Raw genomic sequence first — 14,781 nt, forward strand, 5'->3', positions numbered from 1 at the left:
ATCAATGGGTGCAATCTACCTAAGATGACTTCATCAATGGGTGCAATCTACCTAAGATGACATCATCAATGGGTGCAATCTAGTACCTAAGATGACTTCATCAATGGGTGAAATCTACCTAAGATGATTTCATCAATGGCTGCAATCTACCTAAGATGACTTCATCAATGGGTGCAATCTAGCTAAGATAACTTCATCAATGGCTGCAATCTACCTAAGATGACATCAATGAGTGCAATCTACCTAAGTTGACTTCATGAATGGGTGCAATCTACCTAAGATAACTTCATCAATGGCTGCAATCTACCTAAGATGACATCAATGAGTGCAATCTACCTAAGTTGACTTCATGAATGGGTGCAATCTACCTAAGATGACTTCATGAATGGGTGCAATCTAACTAAGATAACTTCATCAATGGCTGCAATCTACCTAAGATGACATCAATGAGTGCAATCTACCTAAGTTGACTTAATGAATGGGTGCAATCTACCTAAGATGACATCATCAATGGGTGCAATCTAGTACCTAAGATGACTTCATCAATGGGTGAAATCTACCTAAGATGACTTCATCAATGGCTGCAATCTACCTAAGATGACTTCATCAATGGGTGCAATCTAGCTAAGATAACTTCATCAATGGCTGCAATCTACCTAAGATGACATCAATGAGTGCAATCTACCTAAGATGACACCAATGAGTGCAATCTACCTAAGTTGACTTCATCAATGGGTGCAATCTACCTAAGATGACATCATCAATGGGTGCAATCTACCTAAGATGACTTCATCAATGGGTGAAATCTACCTAAGATGACTTCATCAATGGCTGCAATCTACCTAAGATGACTTCATCAATGGGTGCAATCTACCTAAGTTGACTTCATGAATGGGTGCAATCTAACTAAGATAACTTCATCAATGGGTGCAATCTACCTAAGATGACATCAATGAGTGCAATCTACCTAAGATGACTTCATGAATGGTTGCAATCTAGCTAAGATAACTTCATCAATGGCTGCAATCTACCTAAGATGACTTCATCAATGGTTGCAATCTAGCTAAGATAACTTCATCAATGGCTGCAATCTACCTAAGATGACATCAATGAGTGCAATCTACCTAAGATAACTTCATCAATGGCTGCAATCTACCTAAGATGACATCAATGGGTGCAATCTACCTAAGATGACATCATCAATGAGTGCAATCTACCTAAGATAACTTCATCAATGGGTGCAATCTAGCTAAGATAACTTCATCAATGGCTGCAATCTACCTAAGATGACATCAATGAGTGCAATCTACCTAAGATGACTTCATCAATGGTCATCTACCTAAGATGACATCAATGAGTGCAATCTACCTAAGATGACTTCATGAATGGTTGCAATCTAGCTAAGATAACTTCATCAATGGCTGCAATCTACCTAAGATGACTTCATCAATGGTTGCAATCTAGCTAAGATAACTTCATCAATGGCTGCAATCTACCTAAGATGACATCAATGAGTGCAATCTACCTAAGATGACTTCATCAATGGGTGCAATCTACCTAAGATGACTTCATCAATGGCTGCAATCTACCTAAGATGACATCATCAATGGGTGCAATCTACCTAAGATGACTTCATCAATAGATGCAATCTACCTAAGATGACTTCATCAATGGGTGCAATCTACCTAAGATGACATCATCAATGAGTGCAATCTACCTAAGTTGACTTCATCAATGGGTGCAATCTACCTAAGATGACTTCATCAATGGTTGCAATCTACCTAAGATGACATCAATGGGTGAAATCTACCTAAGATGACTTCATCAATGGGTGCAATCTAGCTAAGATAACTTCATCAATGGGTGCAATCTAGCTAAGATAACTTCATCAATGGCTGCAATCTACCTAAGATGACATCAATGAGTGCAATCTACCTAAGATGACTTCATGAATGGTTGCAATCTACCTAAGATGACTTCATCAATGGCTGCAATCTACCTAAGATGACATCATCAATGAGTGCAATCTACCTAAGTTGACTTAATGAATGGGTGCAATCTACCTAAGATGACATCATCAATGGGTGCAATCTAGTACCTAAGATGACTTCATCAATGGGTGAAATCTACCTAAGATGACTTCATCAATGGCTGCAATCTACCTAAGATGACTTCATCAATGGGTGCAATCTAGCTAAGATAACTTCATCAATGGCTGCAATCTACCTAAGATGACATCAATGAGTGCAATCTACCTAAGATGACACCAATGAGTGCAATCTACCTAAGTTGACTTCATGAATGGGTGCAATCTACCTAAGATGACATCATCAATGGGTGCAATCTACCTAAGATGACTTCATCAATGGGTGAAATCTACCTAAGATGACTTCATCAATGGCTGCAATCTACCTAAGATGACTTCATCAATGGGTGCAATCTACCTAAGATGACTTCATGAATGGGTGCAATCTAACTAAGATAACTTCATCAATGGGTGCAATCTACCTAAGATGACATCAATGAGTGCAATCTACCTAAGATGACTTCATGAATGGTTGCAATCTAGCTAAGATAACTTCATCAATGGCTGCAATCTACCTAAGATGACTTCATCAATGGTTGCAATCTAGCTAAGATAACTTCATCAATGGCTGCAATCTACCTAAGATGACATCAATGAGTGCAATCTACCTAAGATGACTTCATCAATGGCTGCAATCTACCTAAGATGACATCAATGGGTGCAATCTACCTAAGATGACATCATCAATGAGTGCAATCTACCTAAGATAACTTCATCAATGGGTGCAATCTAGCTAAGATAACTTCATCAATGGCTGCAATCTACCTAAGATGACATCAATGAGTGCAATCTACCTAAGATGACTTCATCAATGGGTGCAATCTACCTAAGATGACATCAATGAGTGCAATCTACCTAAGATGACTTCATGAATGGTTGCAATCTAGCTAAGATAACTTCATCAATGGCTGCAATCTACCTAAGATGACTTCATCAATGGTTGCAATCTAGCTAAGATAACTTCATCAATGGCTGCAATCTACCTAAGATGACATCAATGAGTGCAATCTACCTAAGATGACTTCATCAATGGGTGCAATCTACCTAAGATGACTTCATCAATGGCTGCAATCTACCTAAGATGACATCATCAATGGGTGCAATCTACCTAAGATGACTTCATCAATAGATGCAATCTACCTAAGATGACTTCATCAATGGGTGCAATCTACCTAAGATGACATCATCAATGAGTGCAATCTACCTAAGTTGACTTCATCAATGGGTGCAATCTACCTAAGATGACTTCATCAATGGTTGCAATCTACCTAAGATGACATCAATGGGTGAAATCTACCTAAGATGACTTCATCAATGGGTGCAATCTAGCTAAGATAACTTCATCAATGGGTGCAATCTAGCTAAGATAACTTCATCAATGGCTGCAATCTACCTAAGATGACATCAATGAGTGCAATCTACCTAAGATGACTTCATGAATGGTTGCAATCTACCTAAGATGACTTCATCAATGGCTGCAATCTACCTAAGATGACATCATCAATGGGTGCAATCTACCTAAGATGACTTCATCAATAGATGCAATCTACCTAAGATGACTTCATCAATGGGTGCAATCTACCTAAGATGACATCATCAATGAGTGCAATCTACCTAAGTTGACTTCATCAATGGGTGCAATCTACCTAAGATGACTTCATCAATGGTTGCAATCTACCTAAGATGACTTCATCAATAGATGCAATCTACCTAAGATGACTTCATCAATGAGTGCAATCTACCTAAGTTGACTTCATCAATGGGTGCAATCTACCTAAGATGACTTCATCAATAGATGCAATCTACCTAAGATGACTTCATCAATAGATGCAATCTACCTAAGATGACTTCATCAATGAGTGCAATCTACCTAAGTTGACTTCATCAATGGGTGCAATCTACCTGAGATGACTTCATCAATGGTTGCAATCTACCTAAGATGACATCATCAATGGTCGCCATCTACCTGAGATGACTTCATCAATGGCTGCAATCTACCTAAGTTGACTTCATGAATGGGTGCAATCTACCTAAGATGACTTCATCAATGGGTGCAATCTACCTAAGGTGAAATCATCAATGAGCGCCATCTACCTAAGATAACTTCATCAATGGCTGCAATCTACCTAAGATGACATCAATGAGTGCAATCTACCTAAGTTGACTTCATGAATGGTTGCAATCTACCTAAGATGACTTCATCAATGGCTGCAATCTACCTAAGATGACATCAATGAGTGCAATCTACCTAAGTTGACTTAATGAATGGGTGCAATCTACCTAAGATGACTTCATCAATGGGTGCAATCTACCTAAGGTGAAATCATCAATGAGCGCCATCTACCTAAGATGACTTCATCAATGGCTGCAATCTACCTAAGTTGACTTCATGAATGGGTGCAATCTACCTAAGATGACTTCATGAATGGTTGCAATCTACCTAAGATGACATCAATGAGTGCAATCTACCTAAGTTGACTTCATGAATGGTTGCAATCTACCTAAGATGACTTCATCAATGGCTGCAATCTACCTAAGATGACATCAATGAGTGCAATCTACCTAAGTTGACTTAATGAATGGGTGCAATCTACCTAAGATGACTTCATCAATGGGTGCAATCTACCTAAGGTGAAATCATCAATGAGCGCCATCTACCTAAGATGACTTCATCAATGGCTGCAATCTACCTAGGTTGACTTCATGAATGGGTGCAATCTACCTAAGATGACTTCATCAATGGCTGCAATCTACCTAAGATGACATCAATGAGTGCAATCTACCTAAGATGACTTCATCAATGGGTGAAATCTACCTAAGATGACTTCATCAATGGCTGCAATCTACCTAAGATGACTTCATCAATGGGTGCAATCTAACTAAGATAACTTCATCAATGGCTGCAATCTACCTAAGATGACATCAATGAGTGCAATCTACCTAAGATGACTTCATCAATGGGTGCAATCTAGCTAAGATAACTTCATCAATGGGTGAAATCTACCTAAGATGACATCAATGAGTGCAATCTACCTAAGTTGACTTAATGAATGGGTGCAATCTACCTAAGATGACTTCATCAATAGGTGCAATCTACCTAAGATGACTTCATCAATGGATGCAATCTACCTAAGATGACATCATCAATGGGTGCAATCTACCTAAGATGACTTCATCAATGGGTGCAATCTAGCTAAGATAACTTCATCAATGGGTGCAATCTAGCTAAGATAACTTCATCAATGGCTGCAATCTACCTAAGATGACATCAATGAGTGCAATCTACCTAAGATGACTTCATCAATGGGTGCAATCTACCTAAGATGACTTCATCAATGGGTGCAATCTAGCTAAGATAACTTCATCAATGGCTGCAATCTACCTAAGATGACATCAATGAGTGCAATCTACCTAAGATGACTTCATCAATGGGTGCAATCTACCTAAGATGACTTCATCAATGGCTGCAATCTACCTAAGATGACATCAATGAGTGCAATCTACCTAAGATGACTTCATCAATGGTTGCAATCTACCTAAGATGACTTCATCAATGGCTGCAATCTACCTAAGTTGACTTCATGAATGGGTGCAATCTACCTAAGATGACTTCATCAATGGCTGCAATCTACCTAAGATGACATCAATGAGTGCAATCTACCTAAGATGACTTCATCAATGGGTGAAATCTACCTAAGATGACTTCATCAATGGCTGCAATCTACCTAAGTTGACTTCATGAATGGGTGCAATCTACCTAAGATGACTTCATCAATGGCTGCAATCTACCTAAGATGACATCAATGAGTGCAATCTACCTAAGATGACTTCATCAATGGGTGAAATCTACCTAAGATGACTTCATCAATGGCTGCAATCTACCTAAGATGACTTCATCAATGGCTGCAATCTACCTAAGTTGACTTCATGAATGGGTGCAATCTACCTAAGATGACTTCATCAATGGCTGCAATCTACCTAAGATGACATCAATGAGTGCAATCTACCTAAGATGACTTCATCAATGGTTGCAATCTAGCTAAGATAACTTCATCAATGGCTGCAATCTACCTAAGATGACATCAATGAGTGCAATCTACCTAAGATGACTTAATGAATGGGTGCAATCTACCTAAGATGACTTCATCAATGGCTGCAATCTACCTAAGATGACATCAATGAGTGCAATCTACCTAAGATGACTTCATCAATGGGTGAAATCTACCTAAGATGACTTCATCAATGGCTGCAATCTACCTAAGATGACTTCATCAATGGCTGCAATCTACCTAAGTTGACTTCATGAATGGGTGCAATCTACCTAAGATGACTTCATCAATGGCTGCAATCTACCTAAGATGACATCAATGAGTGCAATCTACCTAAGATGACTTCATCAATGGTTGCAATCTAGCTAAGATAACTTCATCAATGGCTGCAATCTACCTAAGATGACATCAATGAGTGCAATCTACCTAAGATGACTTCATCAATGGGTGAAATCTAACTAAGATAACTTCATCAATGGCTGCAATCTACCTAAGATGACATCAATGAGTGCAATCTACCTAAGATGACTTCATCAATGGGTGAAATCTACCTAAGATGACTTCATCAATGGCTGCAATCTACCTAAGATGACTTCATCAATGGGTGCAATCTAACTAAGATAACTTCATCAATGGCTGCAATCTACCTAAGATGACATCAATGAGTGCAATCTACCTAAGTTGACTTAATGAATGGGTGCAATCTACCTAAGATGACTTCATCAATGGGTGCAATCTACCTAAGGTGAAATCATCAATGAGCTCAATCTAGTACCTAAGATGACTTCATCAATGGGTGAAATCTACCTAAGATGACTTCATCAATGGCTGCAATCTACCTAAGATGACTTCATCAATGGGTGCAATCTAGCTAAGATACCTTCATCAATGGCTGCAATCTACCTAAGATGACACCAATGAGTGCAATCTACCTAAGTTGACTTCATCAATGGGTGCAATCTACCTAAGATGACTTCATCAATGGGTGCAATCTACCTAAGATGACAGATGACTTCATCAATGAGTTATATCTACCTAAGACGACTTCATCAATGGGTGCTATCTATACCTAAGATGACTTCATCAATGGCTGCCATCTACCTAAGATGACTTCATCAATGGGTGCAATCTAGCTAAGATACCTTCATCAATGGCTGCAATCTACCTAAGTTGACTTCATCAATGGGTGCAATCTACCTAAGATGACTTCATCAATGGGTGCAATCTAGTACCTAAGATGACTTCATCAATGGCTGCCATCTACCTAAGATGACTTCATCAATGGGTGCAATCTAGCTAAGATACCTTCATCAATGGGTGCAATCTACCTAAGATGACACCAATGAGTGCAATCTACCTAAGTTGACTTCATCAATGGGTGCAATCTACCTAAGATGACTTCATCAATGGGTGCAATCTACCTAAGATGACTTCATCAATGAGTGCTATCTACCTATTAGACGACTTCATCAATGAGTGCTATCTACCTATTAGACGACTTCATCAATAAGTGCTATCTACCTATTAGACGACTTCATCAATAAGTGCTATCTACCTATTAGACGACTTCATCAATAAGTGCTATCTACCTATTAGACGACTTCATCAATGAGTGCTATCTACCTATTAGACGACTTCATCAATGAGTGCTATCTACCTATTAGACGACTTCATCAATGGCTGCTATCTACCTATTAGACGACTTCATCAATGAGTGCTATCTACCTATTAGACGACTTCATCAATGAGTGCTATCTACCTATTAGACGACTTCATCAATGAGTGCTATCTACCTATTAGACGACTTCATCAATGAGTGCTATCTACCTATTAGACGACTTCATCAATAAGTGCTATCTACCTATTAGACGACTTCATCAATGAGTGCTATCTACCTATTAGACGACTTCATCAATGAGTGCTATCTACCTATTAGACGACTTCATCAATGGCTGCTATCTACCTATTAGACGACTTCATCAATGAGTGCTATCTACCTATTAGACGACTTCATCAATGAGTGCTATCTACCTATTAGACGACTTCATCAATGAGTGCTATCTACCTATTAGACGACTTCATCAATGAGTGCTATCTACCTATTAGACGACTTCATCAATGAGTGCTATCTACCTATTAGACGACTTCATCAATGAGTGCTATCTACCTATTAGACGACTTCATCAATGAGTGCTATCTACCTATTAGACGACTTCATCAATGGCTGCTATCTACCTATTAGACGACTTCATCAATAAGTGCTATCTAAGTAAGATTGCCTCATCAACTTGATCAACGGGTGATATCTCCCTAAGATGCATGACTTCATGAATGAGTGTAAAAGTGTGCATGTTGGTATGTCTTCATCATATAGGTTCTTCATCATATAGGTACTATCTACTTAAGATGACTTTGTGCTTTGTCAATGAGTGCCATACATTTACGATGACTTCATGAACGAGTGGTATCTACAAAAGATGGCTTTATCAATGAGTGCTAGCTACCTACGTAAGATGACTTTACCGTGATATCTATAACGTAAGGTGACTTCATCATGGACCCGGGATCATGGAGTGCTATCTATATCTGAGATGACTTCATGAGTGAGTGATATCTACCTCATCTCAGATGACTTCATCAATAGCCTATAATCATAATGAATGCTATAGTCTAGGTGGACCTTTTTCGATAAAAGTGCACTTGCGCAAGCTTTTGAAAAAATGCCCTTTTTGGACATTTTGAATGTTATATCACCAAAACGTAAACTGTTTGTAACTTTCTCATACTTTTGGTCCTTTTATTGGCAACATGACACATCCAGAGTCAAAGTCAAACTTTGGGTAAAGACCGGATTTTTATGTCCCACAGCTAGGACTCTGACTGTATTCATAGTGGAGCTGTGAGAAAGCACCCTTATAGGCATACTCACTGCTATTTAATGAGCGATTTAATTGGTCTTTTCCAGAATATCAAAAATATCATCAATTAATTTTGATAAAAATGATATTTTTCAGAATTGAGACAAGTGATATTATATGTGATTAAAAGATGGCTTTATAGGAGGGGGTACTACACCCCTGTGGTAAATTTGTGACTATTTTTGTATTTTTCTCCAAAAATAATAAGACACTGGTAACAAAAGTTATGTATATTATAGTGGCAAGGAATCCAATTACTACACTGAAATTTCAGTGACTCAAGACAAGCGGTTCAGTATATATGATAGAAAATGAGGTACATCGTAGCGGTACCTTATTTCTTATCATAAATAACGAACCGCTTGTCTTGGGTCACTGAAATTCCAGTGTAGTAATTGAATTCCTTGCCCGTATAATATACATAACTTTTGTTACCAGTGTGTTATTAGTTTTTGAGAAAAATGCAAAAATATACACACATTTATCGAGGGGTGTAGTACCCCCTTAAAATGATATGACGGAAAATGATAGTTTTGATAATATTTAACTCACAGATGATAGAAATGATCCTGCATGTCTGTGATAGATTTAGAGTTTATAAAGAAATCATGTGATGAAATGAGAGAAGTGATGATATAATTTTGAAGAAGTCATGGATGATAGAAACGAATAGTATCAGAGCAGCCTGATTTAAGAGCTACCCCATAAAACTTTTCGAGTTCTGTTGTTGTTGTTCTTCGCATAATTATGGAGCGTTGAATTGGGAAAAGGTTAAAGAGCATTGGACCTCGACCATTGTCCGAAATAGGTAATAGGTAATTATTGATCTATTCTATCCTATAGTGTGGAATCAGCGAGCCCGTCATTGATAATAAATTCTGCACAAAAATGAAGGTTACTCAAATTAGTTGTGGAACGTAATACTAATAGCTACTGATGAGTGCAACCAACTAAATGTTACTGTCGTTTTACTGTCACCATTGGGCACACAGGTATGTAAATTTGTACTTTTAGATGGCATGGTCAAGTTTAAGACAGGTATTTTGGCATTATGAAGAAAGATGAAATTTAAAGACAAATATCTTTTGTTACCGCTTTTATGTTCTATAAAGTATTATGTTATGTTATCAATGAAAAGATATTATCGTTTTACTAAATTAAAATAGATGTAGATTTAGCATGAATCGGATGATATTAGTCTCTATGATGTACACCGAGTGGAAAAAGTGCATGGGAAAACGAGTGAAAGAGTCAAAATGGAGGACAACCCCTCAGTCTTGAGTGGAAATATTTAACTTTAAAACTAAGGATTGGAAAAAGTAGTCACACTTAAAATGAGTGAATATTGCCTGAAGTAAATTTACTCATTTTAGAATGTTTTTCACTCAAAAACGGGTTGTCCTTCGTTCAACTCCTTGTATGAAAGAGTGGAAATTCGCTCTTTTACATTTAGAAAGATCCCAGCAAACACAAAAACGTTTTAAAAACGTTTTTAATAAGTTATATTTTGTCTTTTGGTTTACATAAAAACGTTTTAATAACATTAAAATGTCGGGTTATATAAAGGTCATGAAAACGTTTTAAAACGTTTTGTATGAAAACACACTACAACAATATTTTTAAAATGTTTTCAAAATGTTATTGTAAACTATTTTTGCAAACATTTTTTGCCAAATATGTTGTCAACACTTAAATAACATTATGTTAAAATATTTGCACTCAGCAAACACAGAAATGTTCTTAAAATGTTCTTTTCAAAACGTTTTAATAACATTTAAATGTCGGGTTATATAAAGGTTATAAAAACGTTTTTAAAACGTTATTGCAAATATTTTGGGCAAACATTTTTTCGCAAAATATTTTTTCAACCCCACAATAACATTCTGTTTAGAATGTTTTATATCAAGTTTTTAAAAATGTTTTTGAAATGTTATTAAAACGTTTTATACCCATTATATAACCCGACATTTAAACGTTTTCTCTAAAACATTTTTTGTTTGCTGAGCAGTAGATTATCAAAAAATGATTTTTAATGTTATGAAAACGTTTTATACCCTTAATATACCCTTTATATAACCCGACATTTAAACGTTTTCTGACAACCTTTTATAACCTTTTGCGAATGATGTCGAAAACGTTTTGTGTTTGCTGGGATACCAGTATTGGCTAGTTTAGATTTTAGACACAAATCACACAATCAAAATATCTATAGTGCAATGTAGGCCTATTTTGAATATATACGGCCATATTATGAGCTTTTTTTAGGTTAACCGTACTGCCATAATTTATAGTAGGCCTACCTGTGCAGGTAAAGTCGTATGCAGACTCCGAGTATTAGACGTATAATAGTGTATGTAACATACGTTATCTACGAATGTTTGATGACGAAAAATCGATAATAATATGTTACATATAATATTTAGCAGAAATATATTTTCGATTTATTATCGATGGCAATTTAATAGATTAAATAACGTAGATATGTTACATACAATATTTAACGTATAATAAAAAGTCTGCATAGGCCTACTGCTTAAGAAAGTCCTCCTTTGGGATCAATATTAAAAGAAATATGATAACCCGCAACAATGATATAAGACGAGATCTTGACTTTCTGTTGAAACTCATTTGACCAGTAAATTCGATAACATTTGCAGATCTATAAAAGGTTAGGTAGTTTTATTTCAAGATGGTTAAAAATAGATTTGCATTTTAGCTTGTACTTTCTCTATTTAGTGCGCAGTGTGGCATGGAAATAATAGTAGTACAGTCAGTAAGGCTAGCTTCAGACTCCATATTGTACGTACAATATTGTATGTACAATACTTTTCGTGACGTCAAAAATTATTGCACGTGCAATAAATATACGTGCCACGACTAGTTGAATCAGATTAAATAACGCGCTATAACCCTGACGGTTCATTGTTTGCTAAATCCAAGCGAGGACACCAGAAAATCTATGCAAGATAAATTTCTACTGCTGCTGATGAAAAATCCTACAGTGCGTTTGGAGGTTTTTTCTGCACTTTACCAGTAGGCCTAATAAATTCATAAAAAAATAAAATTCAAATAAAGATTTAGGGTGAATGTTTTTAATCACTGCTCATCTGATCCACTTTCCCAGGAAACTAAATACCGATACTCCTTAGTTTTTCCCTGACTTTCCAGACATAATTATGAGTAAACATCAAATTTAATGTTTACAAAACAATAAAATATATATACATTCGTTTGCATTTTGTACATAAATATTAATATTAATAATGTACAAACATTAAAAAAGGGGCCTAAGAGTATGTCTATTTTTAATCATATACTAATTCCGCCATGCCCAAACATATTTTATATAATATGAAATACCCAAATTCCAATCAAAAATAAAAACAAATTTGTTATCAAATACACTAGGCCTATGTTGTATTACAGGAATTTAATAGATGGTGCATTTTAATAAATAAATACATAGATTAACACGGGTAATGGACGATAAATATTTGGCAATACCGGATTTACCACAGAGCCAGTGGATAAAGAAATCAATTACAATTAAAACAAATTAAATGAGAAAATGAAAGCAAGGACATTTTGGTGTTCAAAGTTCCGGTTCAAAGTATTGTTTTAGAATGCCAAGGAGTCCTAAATGTTATCCTGGCCCAGGACACTGATTAATGTAAATTCGACCCATAGTTATTTTATCTACTTTTGCCACCATTCAACCTGTTCAATGTGATTTGTGCTTATTCTAATTAATACAATTCCGAAATATGACGTATCAACGTTGTATCGGTCCACAAACTATGATCCGAGACTATTTCATTTGACACGGTTGTATGGATTTCAAAAGATCGGTCCTATAATAGATATCGATTAGAGAATTACAGCATGAGGCTTTGAGGATGCCGTAATCCTCTTGACAATCAACCAATCAGAGAGACATATTTCAGATATATGTTCGTATAATTGAAACTCCTTCAACTCTGAAATATATATTTCAAGTAATCTCGTTTCACGTTTATGGATGTATTGGGATTATCATAAGTAGGTCTATAACATACACCATCATAACATGCCTCAACGATATCAACATGTAAAAAGCTGTTGCAAATTCATAACACAACGTGTTATAATGTATAATGTTATATGCCAAAACTTTAAAAAACAATAAAAATATCGGTATCAATCAAATCAAAACCAGAATAAATAGGCCTACAAATAATACTTAAGAAACTGACTAAATCAATATATGACAAAATGTCGGTATAAATGAATCGCTAAATCAATTAATCAATCAGTAATCAATCAATCAATCAACCAATCAATCAACCAATAAATAAATAAATAAATAAATAAATAAATAAATAAATATATAAATAAATAAATAAATAAATAAATAGGCCTAAATAAATATATCTATAAATAAATAAATAAAAACTGAATGTGCCATTTATATTATTATTACAATTTTAATATTATTATTATTAGTAGTAGTATTAATAGGCCTTTTAATATTAAGTACAGTTGAATACAAGAAGACATAATAGTACAATCGGAAGATTATTCGTGTAGGAAAACACACTAAATTTACCACTCTTAGAAATTTGGCAACTCCGTATCAATTAAGCAACCAATGATTGTAGCAAAATATATATTTTCCCGGTACATACTATTTATTGCACGTGTAATACTTTTTGACGTCACGAAAAGTATTGTACATACAATATTGTACGTACAATACGGAGTCTGAAGCGCGCTTAACTCATAAGGAAGTAATGTTGTTGCAAATAAGAAACCCACGTGATTTTAAGTCAAAAATAATGGCAGCGCAAGGTCGTTGCAATTGTGAAAATGAAAAAGACCAACAAAGAAAATCATCAAAATTCCTAATAATGGTTTCTTTACTAGTATAACCTTTTTTTAGTGTCGTTGCTGCCATGTATAACATTGAACAAATGTGCCTGATTTTCACCCCTCTCCCTAATTATGGTCAGGAGTGTTAGGCCTACATGCTAGCGTGATGGCGAGAAAAGAGGTACTTAAAAAAAATTAATCCTGCACTGTAAAAAATAAGAGCAAATACAAATACGTCTCTAGCTTCTAATCACTGTCAAGACCATATCATTTCTAATAGTCTATCATTTCAATTACAGCATCACTCTCACGATACAAAAATACTAAAAACTATCATCGGACATTTATTTATATTATTATATTATTATTAGTATTCTGACGATAAGTCTATCATTTCCATCTGAAACTGTACTAGCATGACAAGTTCAGTTCAGGTTCCCCATATGGAGAGTTTTATTTGCAGTTTAAATAACTAGGCCTACCACCGGTATGTATCTCTGGGTATGTATCGTTTCTATCGTTTTCTTTCAAAATTAACATTTATGGAAATTAGTAAATTAATTATGCAAACTTACTAAATAGAAGGCGGTTAGTACTGAAACACTTTGACAAAGTTTCAAGGCAAAATTCTGCAAAAAACATTTTATGAATTGATTTTAGCACAATATTGGCAAACATTAGGCCTACTCATGCATGAGATTTTCAGTCACTTATAAATGAGCTTATAATATTGATTATATATTGATAAAAGCAAGGAAATATGAGTTGAAAATATAAATTGTCTTCCCAAAAAGTAACGCAGCCATTATAAATATATCTATATTTTGTCGTAAGAATGGTGTATTTACGTGCATTTTGATATAACATTTGTCCAATGTCG

General features: G+C 35.6%; 1 protein-coding gene across 1 annotated transcript in view; it reads left to right on the top strand.

The window, feature by feature from the left end:
• The window catches only part of LOC140163985 (monocarboxylate transporter 12-like), a 42,205-nt gene that overhangs the window by 21,617 nt on the left and 5,807 nt on the right, over window positions 1-14,781 (top strand). The gene's annotated exons all lie outside the window — the stretch shown is intronic.

The sequence above is a fragment of the Amphiura filiformis genome, chromosome 11 (genome assembly GCF_039555335.1).
Source record: "Amphiura filiformis chromosome 11, Afil_fr2py, whole genome shotgun sequence".
NCBI lineage: Eukaryota > Metazoa > Echinodermata > Ophiuroidea > Amphilepidida > Amphiuridae > Amphiura > Amphiura filiformis.